The following is a 17,661-nucleotide window of genomic DNA, read 5'->3' on the forward strand; positions in this document are numbered from 1 at the left end:
AGATGGCACAGTGGTTAAAAGCACTGTCTGCTCTTCCAGAGGTCCTCAGTTCAATTCTCAGCAACCACATGGTGGCTCATGACCATCTGTAGTGGGATTTGATGCCCTCTTCTGTCATACATGCAAATAGAACACTCATAGAAATAAATACATATTTTAAAAAATGAATGTTATTACAGATGAGCGTGGCAGCACACGCCTTTAATCCCAACACTTGGGAAGCAGAGGCAAGAGGATCTCTGTGAGTTGGAGGCCAGCCTGGTCTACAAAGAGAGTTCCAGGATAGCCCAGGCTATTACACAGAGAAACCCTGTCTTGAAAGAAAGAAAGAAAGAAAGAAAGAAAGAAAGAAAGAAAGAAAGAAATGTTATTACATCCTTACATCTGGACAACTGGGGATGGGAGACTCTTGTTCCATTCCCCAGAACCCACATAAATGCTAGGTTGACATGGCAGTTGGCCTGCCGGAGAAGGCAGTGATAGGGGTTCCCAGAACAAGGTGACTAGCTGTTTGGGCAAGTTCTGGGTGTGATTGAGAGCCTCTGCTTCAGGGAATAAGAGAGAAAAATGACCAGAGAAGATTTGCACCATCAATCTTGGCCATCCATGGGCACATGCGTGTGTGTCCATTCATACAAACATGCACACTCACATCCACACCACACACAGAGACACATGAAAAAGTACGTTTTAAATCTGAGACAGGGTCTCACTATGTAGTCCTGGCTGGCCCAGGACTCACAGAGATCTACTTGTCTGTGCCTCCCAAGTGCTGAGACCAAAGACATGTGCCACCACACCCGGCTAATACAGTTATTATATCCATGACTGTATGTTTGCTCCCCATTCCATTGGATTTAAAGTAGAGCATACACACCAAGTCACTTACGCCCATATAGCAATAAGAATTATCTCCTTTCACACATACTAAAATGTATTTGCATTAATTTTAAGTAATTCAGAAATCACCACCTTATGAAATCTTTCACAATCTAATGAACACCATTTTAGATCATTGTGAACTGTGGTCAGTTAATATTTAAAAGGACAGTCTGATCTCTCAGGTCTCTCTCAGTATCAGTATTTGTATCCAACCAGATCTCATCTGAGATAGGAAGCAGTTGCTTCTCTCAGAGGTAATACAAGCCTGATGGCTCTGATTCTAACTAGTGCTCACTGTAGATAATTTCAGTCACACTATTAATGCCATTTTAGTAACATCAGGTTGCTAGGCCGGGATTATGGAGCGATTATGGTGTATAAACTATTCCTTCTGCTACTTGAGGGGTTTCAATACCTCAGCAGTAGTTTTATGTAGCGTTGCTAAGTTGATTAAGAGGAAGGATCTTTCTTAATTACCTTTAAGAATTAGTTTGTATATCTAAGGGCAAAGGCAAGGAACTACTAGAAATAACCTGTTAGTCCAATAATTTCCACAGTCTTAGCTTCCCATTACTTTTAGTAATGACCCTGTTAGTTGAGTCATTAAAATGCAATAAACACAAACCTCTCAGCCCCCACAGCTGGCTTACACTTTGGCACCAGGCAAAGGATGGTGGGGGTTTCCTCTGGGCTGCAGAATAATAATAGCAAGGTAATGAGCCAAGAAATGATTCCCTGGGGAAGGGCAAATGGAATCAGCGCCTGACCTTGGGCTGCTCAGGGTGGCCGGAGTCCTGGCTTGCACATTCACCTCTAATTACTTCCTTCGTAAACTAGCTTCACTGTTAGGCAGATAACCGGCATGTAAAATCACAGGGTAATGGTATGCCTTAAAAAAAATTTTTTTTTTCATCTGGTTGTTGTGGTGCATGCTTTTGATCCCAGTCCTGGGGAGGCAGAGGCAGGTGGGTGTCTGAATTCCAGGCCAGCCAGGAATATCCCAAAACAAAGAAAAACAAAACTCATTTGATTCCGGAAGTCTTGTCCCTTCACTAATGTCTAATACCAAGAGTGGATTGGGGAGTACGAGGGGGGGGGGCACATTTAGAATAAACAGACATGCCTGAGGAAACCCACAGTCAAATAAAACAAGTGCATAATTATCAGATGCAAAAACTGAATTTGTTTATCAAATGGAGGAAGATAAGCCCCTCCCTGCCTCCCTTCCTCCCTCCCTCCATTCCCTACATAACCCTGGGCCAATCATAAATACTGTGCTCTGAGTAGGTGTCAAGGGGATGACGCACAGGACACCCAGGCTGTTTCATTTTCTTTAAAAGTAAAATTTACATAATTATATCTACTATGTAATTTCTTTTCCTGTACACATGCATAAACAATGCATCCCGAAGTAGGCCAGGCTATAAAAGTCAGGAATGTGACACAGGCCTATAATCCCAACACTCAGGTGGTGGAGGCAGGAGGATCAGATGCTTAGGGTCATCTGGGTGACAGGTGAGTTTAAGGCCAGCCAGGCTACAGGAGACCCTGTCTCAGAAACAAAACAAAACTGAAAAACAGACTCCAAACAGAGGTGTAAATGAATGGACTTACTAAGGGGCTGGGGCATCATACATTAGGAGAGTGACTCCTTTCTCCAAACCTGCTTGTCCACTTGTCTTCGTCACCTTCCTACTCACTCCAGCCTGAAGTTGGAGTCATCTTGAATTCTTATTGCCACACCAACCTCACACATGCCCTTGTCACCAGCTTGGAAGTTTATGCCACCTCCGAGGGGTACCCAGCGTGTGCTCCCCTTCCTCCCTTCCTGCTGGCATCAATGTCATCGTGTATGACCGTAACTGTATGCTCTAGGATTTCTGCAGTGCCCCGCTCTCCCCACCCTCTAACGTGCGTTCTATGGGCTGGCTGCCCCTCACACTTGGGATCTTAGATCTATTATGCTTGTTCAGTTCTTTCCAACACACTAGATGCCCTTTAGGCCACCTGCTCCAGTGGGAAGGAGGCCTCATATGCCTCCAGTCTTTGCTTAAGTACCCTTCCTCACTCACTCTTTCCCTGAATGCCTGAAGTTGAGATGCCACCTCCCTAATGCCGTTCCATCTCTGTACTTTTCATAACAATCACAATTTAATTATTTTATTAATTAAAAAAAAATATATATATATATTTCTCCTACCATGTTGAGCAGGCTGAAGAGGGCAGGATCCTGTCTGCCTTCTTTATCATTTTGTCCCAGGGGCCTTAAACAAACATTTATGGAACGGATGACATTGCCTGGTTTTATTTCCCCAAGGGTAATGTATTTCCCAAAAAAGAGAGCTGTTTTATTCTACAGCAGGAGGGGCTGTGCTCCTTGTAAACTTCAAGTCCCTCTTGGGCAAAGTTCATTTAAGTCAGGTGCTTATAAATGTCAAGTTGGTTACAAAAACCACTCGAATCCCACCACATTCCTGCCTAATCTAAATGGATGCTTTAAGAGTCTCGTTTTATCTGGTATGATCAAGGAAATAACTCATCATCTTCTCTGGATCAAGGGACTACCAGGTCAGAGGACCTAACAAAAGCCTTGCATTAACATGGAGGACTGGCTCATTCATCATCTGGAAGGCCGATGGGGACTTAAAAGTCATTTCTTACTTGAGTACAGGAATCATTTAACAAATCTGTGTGGTGATTTCTTTTTTAAAGTACTCTTAGTCCCTAAAGAGTATTAATTATTTCAATTAGGTTACAATTCAAACCATATGAAGAAGTAAATGCTTGTATAAATCAAATTAAAAACTTAAAAAAAAAAAGCATTTTTAAAGCAACACGTTTAAACAGTCCTGTTTTAAGACCCCCATCAAAATACTGAAAAGTAATGCAGTCCTGACCTGTGGTGCCCAGTCAGCCACAGAAAGGCACAGAGAGTCTCCGTGGTTGAGGCTGTGTCCCAAGGAACGTGTAAGCAAGCACCCAGCTTGTCCCCAGACAGCGTCTGCTTCCTGCTAATTTGGTTGGCCTTGGCCTTACTGGGCCAAGGAAACACTGTTACGACTTGTCTCTTTAGAAGCAGCCAATCAGATTCAAGGAGGGGCTCGAGCTTTCCAGCGGCTTCCAAGGACGCCTGTATGACTCAGTACATTCAGGTACAAGAACTCACTCAGTAAACAAGGCCAAGACGAGGTAGGGTGTACGCGTGGCTGAGCCTGAGGACCTTGCGAGCCCTCTCGGGGAGTTTTCTCTAAAGCTAAAGGGCAAGCCTTTCTCAAGATTCAGGTGCCCATTCTCTCATTTGTCTCTGACTACTAACAGTTTGTCCAGAACCTTCAGTCTTCTCATCTTCCCGGCTCCTGCCCATCCACCCACTCGTTCCTCCTTTACAACCTCTCCTGAGATTGCAGAAATGGCTCCTGCGGAGTGTCTAGTTCAGTACCAAGCACCGACATAGTGGATTGCAACTGTCTGTTCACTCTAATTCCAGGAGATTCGACATCACCCTCTTCTGGTGTCTAAGGTTCCTGCACTCAAATCCAAGCAGACAAAACATTTATACACATAAAATAAAAAGAAATAAATATAAGCAAACAAACAAACAGCTCCGGGATGCCACCATTTTTTAGAAATCGCGCAGCAGTTTATGCTCTCTTAACCCCTAATATGGTTAATCCGTCTTCTTGGCACTTTGTCTTGTTTTTCCTCTTACATGCTGGGATGAGTGGGGTTCTTCCACCAGAAACTTCCTTGAGGCAGGGACTCATGGATGACTGGCTGGCCTTGAACTCTGTATGTGGCAGAGGATGACCTTGAACTTCTAATCCTCCTGTCTCCACTTCTCCAGGGCTAGGATTCTAGGCCAATGTCACGAAGCCTGTTTATGGGTTTATGCAAACACTCTCCTAACTGAGCTGCATCCCCAGCCCAAGGCCTTCACTTTCCTGACTCTTGCATCTCTTTAATCACACTAGTGTGAGTAGATGAAGATATGGGGGGCAATCACAGGATTATAGTCTCGATAATGACTTTACAGACTGGCCAATGCAGCCCAGAGGTAGAATGTTTGCCCCGATTCCACCCCTAGAACTGAAAACTGCTGCCAATAAGATGAAGTGACCTTACAGGGGCCGGCAAAATGGCTTAGCAGGAAAAGGTGTTTGCTGCCAAGCCTGACCACCTGAGTTCAATCTCCGGAACTCACGTGGCAGAAGGAAAGTTCTCACTCTACAAAGTTGTCACCTGACCTCCATGTGTATGCTGTGACCTCTTCCCTCACACAGAATATAAATGTATAACATATGTATAATGTATAATATAAATGCCCTTATAGATTGGAGATGTAGCCAAAGGGGAGGACACTTGATTCCATGCCCAGAACTGGGCAAAGCAGACAAAACAATGGAAGGCTTTACAGATGTGCTCCGTGAGAGAGATGACCTGATTGGTTTGCTCGTTTGGGATCACACAAGTGCACTAGTGAACGAAATCGCCCGTGTAGGAGAGAGTGCTGCTTGCTGAGGGCATTGCTTCTCCCTGGGAGTCAATGCGTGTTTGTTTACTTGTTGTTGTTGTTGTTGGTGGTGGTGGTGGTGGTGGTAGGCGGCATTTTTGAGGCACGGTTTCTCTGTGTAGCCCTGGCTGTCCTGGAACTCACTCTGTAGACCAGGCTGGCCTCCAACTCAGAAATCTGTCTGCCTCTGCCCCCCGCCCCCAAGTCCTAGGATTAAAGGTGTGTGTCGCCACCACTGGGCTAAAGTCAATGTTTATTTCTAATTGAAGTGTGTGTGTGTGTGTGTCTACAATAAAATACACAAATCCTACAAACACTGTTTAGTGAAAATTTGAAAAATGAATCCATGGTTGTTGCTTAGTCCTTGTTTGTTTGTTTGTGTCAATGTAACACACCTTAGAACCATCTGGGGAGTGGTGAACGTCAGTTGAGGAGGCGCCTCCATCGGATTGGCCTGTGGGCAAGTCTGCAGGGCATGGTCCTGACCAGCCTACTGTGGGCAGTGCAGGCTGAGCAAGCCTTGAGGAGGAAGGCAGTAAGCAGTGTTCCTCTATGCCTCTGCTTCAGTTCCTGCCTCTCAGTGTGAAGGACTGGGATGTGCAAGGGTAAACAAAGTCACCTCTTTTCTCCAAGTTGCTTTTGGCCATGGTGTTTATCACAGCAACAGAAACTAATACACCATATGATCATTCATCTTACAAATGTTAACACAGCCGCGCCATTAGGGCTAATGTCCCATGTCAGCTGTTGTGCTACATGGGTGCCATGACTTGGTAAGACTGTTGATTACTTTCTTCTTTTGGAGGCATGCATGAGAGCTAGTCCTTAGGGAGGAATCTCTCTGTCTGTCTCTGTCTGTCTTTGTCTGTCTGTCTGTCTGTCTGTCTGTCTCTCTCTCTTTCTCTGTCTGTCTCTGTCTTTCTGTCTGTCTGTCTGTCTGTCTGTCTGTCTCTCTCTCTCTCGTTTTCTGAGACAGGGTTTCTGTGTGTAGCCTTGGCTGTCCTGGTCTGGACTCACTTTGTAGACCAGGTTGACCTTGAACTTACAGAAATATGCCTGCCTCTGCCTCCCCGAGTGCTGGGGTTACAGGCCTATGCCACTGCACCAGGATATAGGGCCCTGTGTCTGAAGTGCATGGTGTCTTCAGCAATCGGAAGTTATCTTCCATGTGTGTGTATGTGTTTGTGTGTGTGTGTGTGTGTGTGTGTGTGTGTGTGTGTGTGTGTGTGTGTTGAGGAAGGAGCAACCAAGAGCAATAGTAGTAGCCTGTACTCTTATGGGCGTCTGTTGGACAACTGGAACCAAAAACTCAAAAGAGTGCTTCTTATGTCTGGTATAGGGGTTTTTGTTAGGTAGTCTTTGGGTCTTGGAGGGAGCATTATTGGCCCAGATGAGAACATTTCGTATAAACTATCTATTTATCCATAGACTTATGTGTATTATAGTTTTTAAAAAACCAAATAGTTAATAATATAGTTCCGTATTCATTTTTCAGACATCCTTCCCCTCCTCTATCCTTGTCTTTATTCTTCATTTACCTCTTTCCTCCCACCCTGAAGAGCACCCCTGCCTATTCCGTGAGCAGATCACTTACACCCTGCTATTTCCTCTCTACTGTTCCCTAGCCCCCATCACAGCAACGGTCCTCTTTGGCTTTCCTGATGTCTGCAGTTACTGCAAACTATTCACATCCGATGATTTGGCGCCAGGAGCCTCCAATGAGAGAGAACACGCCACATTGTCCTTCTGGCTTTCAGATACCTTGCTCAATGTGGCATTTTCTAGTTCCATCTGTTTACCTGAAAATTTCATGATTTCATTTTTCTTTACAACTGAATAATCTTCCATTTTCGTTATTCTATTGCCGGTTGAAAGACACTTTGTGTGTTTCCATTTCCTAGCTGTTGTGTACAGCAGTGAACATGGCTGGCTGAGCAAGTATCCGTGGTGTAGGATGTTGAGCCCTTTGGGCATATGCCAAGGAGTGGTATAGCTGGGTCATTTGGTAGGCTTATTTTTGCCTTTTTGAGACTCCTCCACACTGATTTCTGGAGTGGCCGGGCCAGTTTGCAATTTCACCAATAGTGAATGAAGGTTCCCTTTGCCCTACACATGTGCATTTCAGTTGGCACATGTTTGGGAGTAGAGTGCTCCACCAAATGGCAGAGTTCACCCAGGTACCTGCACCTCAGCTGCACCTCTAACAGCTACCAGCTGTGCAGCAAGGCCTGCCTGAACAGGGCCTCCTCAGAGCCAGCTGCTCTCCATGCTGCTGATGTTTGCTCTGCCCCCTCCTCTAAGCAGATGTGTCTCATTATCCTTTCCACACGAGCTAGTGCTATTAAGTTTTAAAAGGTATTTTCATAGGCTACTTAAATGTATTTACACGAAGCAGCCATTCAAGTCTTTTACCTACATTTCCTTTTGGGTAACTGTTCCACAGAACTCATTTGATGGCAACTGTTTGTGGGGTGAACTGCTGCTTTGTGGTAATAGGTTATATGTCAGTGAACTCCAGTATGATCTAGTATGTTTTTGGTTTGGGCATGTGTGTTATGCTGAGCATCAATGCTACAGGCTCTTTAAAATTTTTTGGACTTATTTTTATTTCATGTGCACTGGTGTTTTCTGCCTGTATGTATGTCTGTGTGAGGGTATTGAGCATCCTGGAAGTGGTGTTGCAGACAGTTGTGAGCTGCTATGTGGGTACTGGGAACTGAACTTGGGTCCTCTGGAAGAACAGCCAGTGTGCTTAACCACTGAGCCATCTCTCCAACTCCAAAGCTATAGCCTCTCGGTGAGTGTGCTACCATTGTGCTGTGGCCCCAACCACCACCTGTGGTTTTTGCCTTGGGAGACCCAGCCTGCCAGTTTGGTTCCACTTGCCCTAGATTCTCCATCTGTCACTGTTTTTCCTCTTTCGTTTCTTTTTCCTCTTTTTAGACCTTTGTTTTCTCACTTTTTGGATAAGTACTACAGCTACAAGTTTCAAAAACAAAACAAAATTATGAAGGCATAGTTAGTGAGAAGTCATTGGATAATGTTTCCACCTCAGTCCTGTATATCACTTACTAATCTGGCACACTTTAATATTGGGAACAAAAGCAGATTATTTGTGTGGCATTTCTTTCTCTGACCTGTGCCTGCCTCTTTTCAGCAAATGTTCGTTGCGTTTTGGAGAGCATTCTCTCGTTCGTTTATCCTGAGTTTCCTCATGGTTAGGAGAGCAGTGATTTTCTGTTATAGGAATTTATCTTCATTTATTGAACCAGTCCCGGACTGACAGAGGCCCACTTCTGCTTATTTGCTACCAAGCCAACGATGTCCACATCCTGAGGCCCTGAAGCTGTTTGTATGTTAGCCTGCAATCACAGGAGGCTGTATGGTTAAGCATGGACAGATGGAGAGCTCGTGCTGCGGTCCAGGTCCAGGTGGGCCTAATGTAATCAACCACATGTGCTCTCACTAGAAGGGGAGCAGAAGGCCAGGCCTAGCCGGAGCCGTCACTAAGAACAGAAGCGGAGGTTGGTGTGGTATTAGGTCCTGAGCCAGGGAGCCTGGGGCCAGATACCAAGTAGGCACTGAGGAAGGCAGTCCCACGGACCTGCAGGAGGAGCGAACCTTCGACTTGAACCTTCTAAGTGCATTTTGGATTCGTGACCCTCAGAACTGTAAGACAACGCATCTCTATTGTTATAAGCAACTGTTTGTAGTTATAGTGGCAGTGGGCAACCAGTGTGGCCATCCTACTTTAAAAAACTGAAAGTGGCCACCTTCTGAGTCTGACATTTTGTGTTTGTGCAGCTGTATCTAAGAGAAAGAGTCCAAGTATGGACTGTTTAAAGGTACTTTTTTGTTTTGTTTTGTTTTTCGAGACAGAGTTTCTCTGTGTAGCCTTGGCCGTCCTGGACTCCCTTTGTAGACCAGGCTGGCCTCGAACTCACAGCAATCTGCCTACCTCTGCCTCCCAGGTGCTGGGATTAAAGGTGTGCGCCACCATGCCCAGCTAAAGGTACTTTTATAGTCATTAAATTGTTCTTTTTAAAAATCCCTTTTTAGATTTATGTATATTTTTTAGTGCATCACATGTGTGTGTGTGGGGGAGGGGCTCACAGAGGTCAGAAGAAGGCATCATATCCCTGGAACCGGAGTTAGGGATGGTCGTGAATCACCATGTAGGTGCTGGGCATTGAATCTGGGTCCTCACCAGGGTTTCTAAACCATTGAGCCAACTCTCCAGCCCCCAAATTGTTCTTCTTAATCTTCCTAAATCAGACACATAGGCATTAACTCAGGAGAAATGGGTTACTCTGTTTTTGTTCTGGGAGCTTCATTTAGGATGGAATAGTGCCATTACTTTCTTGGTACTTATGAGGCCACAGATGGCAACAGCAGGGAAATAGCAGAGGAAGAGAGGAGGTCTGGAGTCCCACAGTCTCCTCACAGACATACCTTGACCTCTGACCTAAGACTCTCCCATAGGCCTCACCTTCTAAACTACATCTCCTTGCTGGGAACCAAGCCTTCAACACTCAGGCCTTGGGACATGTGAAACCCAAACTCTTGGTAGTGTCCCACGGGGTTTACAACTGTTGTCACTCTCAACAGCGACAAGTATGAGCTCCCTTTGCCCCCACAGCCAGTTGAACACTACAGTGGCTCATTTGGATCTTTGCCATTTTGACAGTGAAAAATCCTAATAATTAAGATTTCCCACCTGTAACATGTTTGGATCCCTTCAGAGATAGGACTGGGTCTTTGTTTCTGCTCTTGTACACAGCATTTATCTTGTTTCCCTCCAATACTTCACATTACAGGATCTCTGTATGATGAGACAAAGAAACACTATCCCGAAAGGCATCTGTGTCCCAATAGTTAGTGGACAAGAAATGTGGTATCAAACACATTCCATCAGGTTCTGTTTGTGAAGACGGTTCCCTTGTTTTGGACCCAAATCCCACTTCATCTATCAGTGGAGAGTGAGGACATGGCTGCTGTCAGTGTCCTGATCATTGTGGGAGTGCACTCACTGATGCTAAGGCAGAGTCAGCAAGCACACAGCATCCTGCTCTACATCTGTTCCCCACCCCCCCCCCCCCCCCCCCCCCCCCCCCCCAACCCCCCAGCTTGGGTATCAGAGATCTTCCTCATGGAGGTCTGTGGCACTTAAGCTTTCGGCTACCACTTGTGAAAGTTATTTACACACGAGATACAACCTGCCTGCTCTGCCATCTTAAAGGACTAACACCTGTGGAAAAGGAGCAACGACTCCTTCCCTTAGCTTGGAGACCTGTATTACTATTGCCAACTTGTTAGTTAATATCTTTTTATGTTCTTTTTAAGGATGGACCTCACCATGTCCATCTTTGGCTAGTCTGGCCTTCCATGGGTAGATCAGCTAGTCTAGAACTCTCAAGAGACCTGCCTGTCTCTGCCTCCTGAGTGTTGAGGTTAAACGCATGTGTCACCACAACAGGCACTGATTGCTTGTCCGTTTGCTTATTGTATTAACTGTCTCTTTCCATAATATTAATAACTAGGTAGCTTGATGTCTTGCCTTTTGTAGTGGACTGTCGGAAATTTAAATTGCTGTGGTGAGGACACTAAAAAGAGAAACCTCTGCCTGCCCCTTGCGCTCATTCTTGCCTGGCATGATTCATCGATCTAGCATGCTACTGCCTTCAGTGGGAACCAATGGTAGCTAGATATTTGGACCCCGTTAAAAAGATTCTAAGAGCTTTAAGTGGGGTGCTGTAATCATAAGCCTTGGGAGGTTGGCTATCCACCTACACTTTGTCCCCTCTAACCCCAAAGTTCCAGAAACCACAAAAAGTAATGGCTTGTATATCCTGAGAATACAAGACAGTGAGCCCAGTTACAATTTATCTGTTTGACTCTTGCCGAGGGAAGCAGAAACAGACAGGCCCAAAGAGCTGATGCTTCCTGACTGATGGATGATTATAGAGCTGCGCCAATGACTTGCTACTCTTTCATGGCTACGAACTTCTGACTCAAAGGTTTCTCATTCTGTCTGACACATAAACCTCTAGTGATATGCCAAGAGCTGGGCATGTCCAAAGTCTCGTTGCCATGTGAGCTTTCCTTACAGGCCCCTGTCAGATGGCCATCTGATTCCAGATAGTGCCAGCATGAGTCAGGCTGGCTTGCCACAGCTCTTTTCTGCTAAATGTGTCTTTCTGGTGTCTCTCTGCCCCCACTTCAACTGGCATTTGTTTACTTTGAGTTAATTTTAGATAAAGCAGATTAATTATTACATCGCAGCGATGCCAACAGTTGGCAAGTCACCGAGGGGCACAGGAATCGGGAAGCCCAACTCTGCACGTTGTCAGCTTCCTGCTTCTCTCAAATTGGGGTGGCTGAGTAAGAGGAGAGACAGATCTGGCTTGTGGGATCCCTGTGGAGGAGCCGAACTGTGTGCATGGGGCCTGCTGTGGGGCCTGCCATGGGGCCTGGCCTATGATGACTGTGCATGCTACCCTAGAACAGTTAGCAGAACAAGATCCAGCTGTGAGCAAATACAGTGCAGATCTGAGCCAGGAAGCCTGATGACTCAGGTGCTGTGGGGGGTGTGGGGCAGGGTGTGGGGCAGACCTGTCCTCTTTCACAGGACAGTGGCTAGTGCAGCCATCTGAACGTCACCTTAGCCTTAGAACTGTTGCTTCTGGACTCCCTAATACTTATGACACCGTAGAACTTGCGTGTCACTCCTTCCTTTCCCAGAGTTAATGAGTGAACCCCACCTTGTAGAGGGTGGTAGTTTCCAGTATCAGGCAAAGCAGCCACGTTTTTCTTCTGTGTTACTGTCCCCTTCATTTGCCAAAGGTCCCTGTCAGCATCCTTGTCTGCTTCTGTTCATTTTGCTGAGTCACCTTGGGTTATCCTCTCTCTGCTTGACCCCAAGGGCTTGTGAGCACTACCAGGCTGGAAGCCAGGTTTGCTACCAGGCTCACAGGCAGGTGAGTCGCAGGCACTTGCCTTATCAGTTGATTTCGGAGGACAGGGCAGAGAGCTGGATAGAGACACTGAGAGGAAGAGACTGCCCAAAGCAGGACAGGTGGCTTTGCTCCCGTATTTTTCTCTCTCTCTCTGCTCAGGGCCCAATTCATGCTGGGCAAGGGTCTGTGCCACTGAGCTATGTCCCAGCCCCCAAACTGGTGGTGTTCAACTACATTTATCAGTATTAAATACCAACAACCAAGTTCTCCCTAGTAAGAAAAATTAAATATGAGAAAGAATTTTCATTGGAGCTCTGAAGACCCTTGAAGGATTCGGTTTCTGCCATCCTCTCTGCCCGCCCAGCCTTGGGAACAGTTTCCCTCCCTGTTTTGGCCCCTGCGGAGAAGCAGTGAGTGTAAAGGCTCCTAGTGGGAGCTGCTCTTCCCCTCCCAGAAGTGAGATGAGGTCTGTGAGTTCAGGGCTGGCTTCCAGAGGTGGGACTGCTGGCAGTGAGCAGTGTGACTATGCCAAGAAAAAGAAGTAGACAGCAGTTAATGAAGACTGGGAAAAGCTGGGTAGGCAGGTAGAGCTGGTTCCCCCGCACCTGAGGTCAGCAGGGTGTGTGCCAACCTGGTGTGCCTTTAATGCCAGCGTCTGGCTACTGGTCCTGTTTTCTGACCAGCTTCCCAGGGTTGGCCAGGCTGCTGTTCCCCAGGCCTCCTGGAGAAAGAAGGAATCAACTCATGAATGGGTAGGACTTAACCATTGTTAAAGGATGGCTTTTCAAACATTGGCAAGATGACGGCTGTCATAGGAATGTAAAATGATTACACTTAATATTCAGCGTATTAATGAACTAACCAGTAAGGTGTTCTTACTCCTTCAAAGGGAAGTCCAGAGAACAGGAACATCTGTGAATCACAATGTGGAAGTAAACTTGAGCATAACGCAGGCGGGGAGGGCCCTGAGTGGAGCTGGCTGATGTCCGTGCTTAGATCATTGCTTCCAAAATGTAACATGTGGGACACATGAGAGGTGTGACTGGAAGCCGGATGAGTGTGAGCCAAAAGATGTGACTGGTCCATGGTGAAGGGATGTGTGCCCTGCCTTGCAGTTTGTAACCCATGGCGCTTCTAGATTGTTTATGTATATTTGTGTAAAGATATGTTAGCTTGACAACTTGATTACTACAAACTCGACTTGTTTCTTTAATCACATGGTTCCACCGCCCTAGTTCACTCTTCCAGGTGATAGGAAAGGTGAGAGGTATTCTCCCGAGTGTGTGAAACAAGTCCTGACAGTGTTCCTGTTACTCAAGTGAAGGAAGAAGTCATTTTACAAAAGAACATTTGTCCTAACTTAGGGACATAAGCTTGGCTGAGCCAAGCTCTTTGGACTGTTTATAGATATTGGTATAAATATATGTTGTAAAAGCATGTATGTCATTACTGACTGTCCCAAAGTGGAATTCACCTAACTGCCCATCCACAAATAATAGGCAAACTGTGGTGTGTAGAGTAGAGTATCATGCACCCTTGAAAAGGAAGACAATTCTGATGCAGGCTATGAAGTGGACAAACCTTTTTTATACACATGTGCACACACACACATATATATTTATATGTGCATACATATATATGTATTTTTTGAGACAGGGCCTCACTATATAGCCTTGGCTGGCCTAGAACTTGCTATGTAGACCAGACTGGCTTGAAACTCAGAGATCTGCCTGCCTTTGCCTCCCAAGATCTGGGATGGATGGATGAACATTTAAAGATATAAAGTGAAGTAAGCCAATCATGAAAGTACAGACACTCCGTGATAATGAGGGCTGAGATGGTCCACCTCCAAATGTGGCTCCCAGTAAGTGATGCATCTTGCATCGAAGAAAGAAATGATAGAAGAAAATCTTAGCTCCCCATAACCTTTTCTCTGTGAGAGGTCCCCTGCTACAAGAACACCGAGCAGGTCCTGCTGTCCCTAGCTTAGCACACAGTGTGCACTACATGCCATGAACCTCACACTGTGTTCCTTATACTATGGTACCTTTGTCCAACCAACTACATTTTTTAAAGCTTTTCACTCTTTATCAACCCTAGTATGAAAAACACTGCTTCCACAGCCCCAGAATTTAGAAAGCTGAGGCAGGTGCATCAAGATTCAATACCAATCTCCTTTATATATATAGCAAGTTCAAGGCCACCCTGAGTTACATAAGATCCTGTCTCAACATCAGAAATCTAGTTTTACTGATGCAGGGCCTCAGTACATTATGAAGACGTGTGTGCAGCTCACATCACATACAATTGCATGGTCCTCTTGCTTCTCTGCACTTTTCATGGGAATCTGGGATTTTGGAAGGGTAGAGGGAGAAGATGTTTTCTTACTGTGGATATGATTTACATAATAGATGAGGTACCAATGCTGGTGTGGGAAGCTGCAGCCCAGAACAGCCACCAGTTGGGGAAGATGCTCCATTCCCCCTTAGGGACCAGTTGTAACACCAGGTTCTTTGACTGTAAAACAGAGAAGAATTTTAGAGCAAGACTGAGTGAGGCAAAGTTAGTTTATTACATAGACACAAAAGCTTGGACACACTTTAAACAGAAGCAGAGGCTTTCGGAGAGAGGGCCACCAAGAGACAGCACATACTGAAGACGTGGGCTTGGGCTTCTCAGGAGACTTGTACCCGGTTGTCTTTGCAGTGAAGGCGCACAGGATCTGGTGCCTTGTGAGGTCACGTCCAAAGGAGGTGATTTACATGAGCTTTAAAGATTAAGTAGACCTTACCTATTTTTATTTTTCACAACATTGTCTACAATGAACAGAGTTTAAAAATTAAGGTGTCACTGGGCATGGTGGTGCACGCCTTTAATCCCAGCACTCGGGAGGCAGAGGCAGGCAGATCACTGTGAGTTTGAGGCCAGCCTGGTCTACAAAGCAAGGCTACACAGAGAAACACTGTCTTGAAAAACAAAAACAACAAAAAAATTAAGGTGTCACTAAATATCAACTGGTTCGTTTGTAGTGTTTTGTTCTGAGATGGAGTTCTGGGTGGCCTAGAATTCAGTATGTAGACCAGGCTGGCCTCAAACTCATAGAATTAAAGGTATAACCACAATGCCCCTTAGGTTACTTGTTCTTAAAGAATTTCCTTTTGAACATAAACTCTGGTGCCCCGTATTTGACCACCTTCCCTTGGTGGGGAGGCCTGGTGGCACTCAAAGAAAGAATAAGCAGGCTACCAAGATGAGACTTGATAGCCTATGACCACATAGTGGGGAGGAGGTCCCATATAGGGTGAAAGCAGGAGGGAGGGAGGAACGGGAGGATACAAGTGATGGGATAACAATTGAATTGTAATATGAATAAATTAATTAAATTAAAAATTTTTTTTTCTTTTGAGCTGGGCATGGTGGCACATGATCCCAGCACTCGGGAGGCAGAAGCAGGTGGATCGTTATGAATTTGAGGCCAGCCTGGTCTATAAAGCAAGTTCAGGACTGCCAAGGATACACAGAGAAACCCTGTCTCGAAAATCAAAAAAAATAAAAAGAATTTCCTTTTGAAAATGAAACTGGGGCTGCAGAGGTGACTCAGTGGGTCCGGGTTCAATTCCCACCACTCACACGGTGGCTCAAATTTGGCTGTCACTCCAGTTCCAGGGGATCTGATCCCTTCTAGCCTCCATCACCACCAGGCATGTGCGTGATGCATAGGCATTCATGCAGACAAAACAGCCACGTATATAAAAATAAAATGAAACTAAGGTGGCTGTCCCAGGTGCACTGTTTGGGCTTATGGATGAGAAGAGGCTAATGGGGCCAGCCAAGGTCAGACACAGTCTGCTTTAACACCCTTATTCAAGAAGTCTTTAGGAAAATAAGTGCTATCTCTGTAGGCAATTTGATTTTATCAGTTGTGTTAAAGTCTCTAGATTTTGGCCAGATACCCAAAGGACTGCCTTTCCCTTTCTGTGCCCCCTCAGTCTTCCTGGTCTGTGTGTCTAGTCTCACTTAGTCACAGTAAGGTAGGTAGTAGGTTGGTTCTGGAATCCAGGAAATACCAGTGAGCTCAGACAAAAGCAAGAGTTTCCTTTGGTTGTAGAGGACAGTAGGAAACGCAGGCTCAGGGGAGTGAACCAGAGTCCCACAGAGGCAGGCTAGGCTGGGAGAGTAGGCAGCTTGAAGCTTCCTGAGGGGAAATGGGCAAGGTGGAGGCAGGCGTGAAGCTGGAATCAGACACACACCAAGGGTGAATGCCCAGTCCATCAGCGTACCCAGGTCAGGAGGAAAAACTGGTTTGCCTGGTAGTTTTCAAATCTTACAGGGTGGTGTCTGTGTGGCAGTCTTCCTCTTACCTTACACTCTCAGGCTCAGAAATGGATTCTTGGTCTCCTTTTGGGACATTCTGTAGCCATTTTTACTTTTATGGAGGGAGGGAGGGAGGGAGGGAGAGAGAGAGAGAGAGACAGAGAATGAATATGAATGAATGAAAGAATGAATGAATGAATGACTACAGGCCAGAAGAGGACATCCAGTGTCCCGTCTCTCATGTTTCACCTTATTTCCTTGATCTAGGGCCTATGCTATGCTAGCAGCCAGAAGGCCATCCTCCTGTCTCCACTCCTGTCCACAGACCAGGCATACCTACCATGCCTGGCTTCTTACATCGATTGGTATTGGGGATGTGAACTCAGGACCTTAAGTGAGCACAACAAGTGTTCTTCCCCATAGCTTCCAGTTTGGCTGTTATTAGCGTAGAGTTTTAGTTGTGGATGACAAAGTTGTAGAGAGGGGTGGTGGCCATTCTTGCTCTTGATGGCAGTGCAGTTAATCTTACGTGCCCACAGTAAAATTTAGAGAAATTCTTTGTGCGTGCATGTATAGATGTGAGGGTGTGTTTGTGTGTATGAACGTGGGCGGCATGTGCCCCAGTGTCAGAGGACAACCTTGGTGCTGGACTTCACCTTCCGCCTTGTTGGAGGCAGGCTGTCTCGTTTGCCACTGACACACCAAACACACCTGTCCCAGATTCTCTCCTCCAGCCTGCTCTGCCCACCTTGTCCCGGAAGTGTGGGCTGCTATGTGAGTCCTGGGAAACTGAACTCTGGTCCTCAGCCTTTGAACTGCAAGCACTTTACTTACCCATCCCACATGGTAAACATTTTAATATCACCTGAGCCCTTATAAAACACTCAGGCCTTTATATGCACCAACCAGTCCTTAAAACATTCTTGCACAGAAAGGGTCTGGGGCTTGCAGACTCTGTTGACTTACAGGTATGAGCCCTGATGACTTTTAGAGCCACCA

At 45.8% G+C, this 17,661-nt stretch overlaps 1 protein-coding gene across 4 annotated transcripts in view; it reads left to right on the forward strand.

Moving 5' to 3' along the window:
* Positions 1-17,661, forward strand: part of Fank1 (fibronectin type III and ankyrin repeat domains 1) — a 115,564-nt gene that overhangs the window by 2,859 nt on the left and 95,044 nt on the right. The window contains exon 1 of one of the 4 annotated variants that reach the window (XM_051145477.1): positions 3,941-4,071. The exons of the other annotated variants lie outside the window; for them this stretch is intronic. The gene's annotated coding sequence lies outside the window, so the exon portion shown is untranslated. Of the gene's footprint in view, positions 1-3,940; positions 4,072-17,661 lie in introns of those variants that run through there. 4 annotated transcript variants of the gene reach the window in all.

Source organism: Acomys russatus, chromosome 5 (genome assembly GCF_903995435.1).
Source record: "Acomys russatus chromosome 5, mAcoRus1.1, whole genome shotgun sequence".
Lineage (NCBI taxonomy): Eukaryota > Metazoa > Chordata > Mammalia > Rodentia > Muridae > Acomys > Acomys russatus.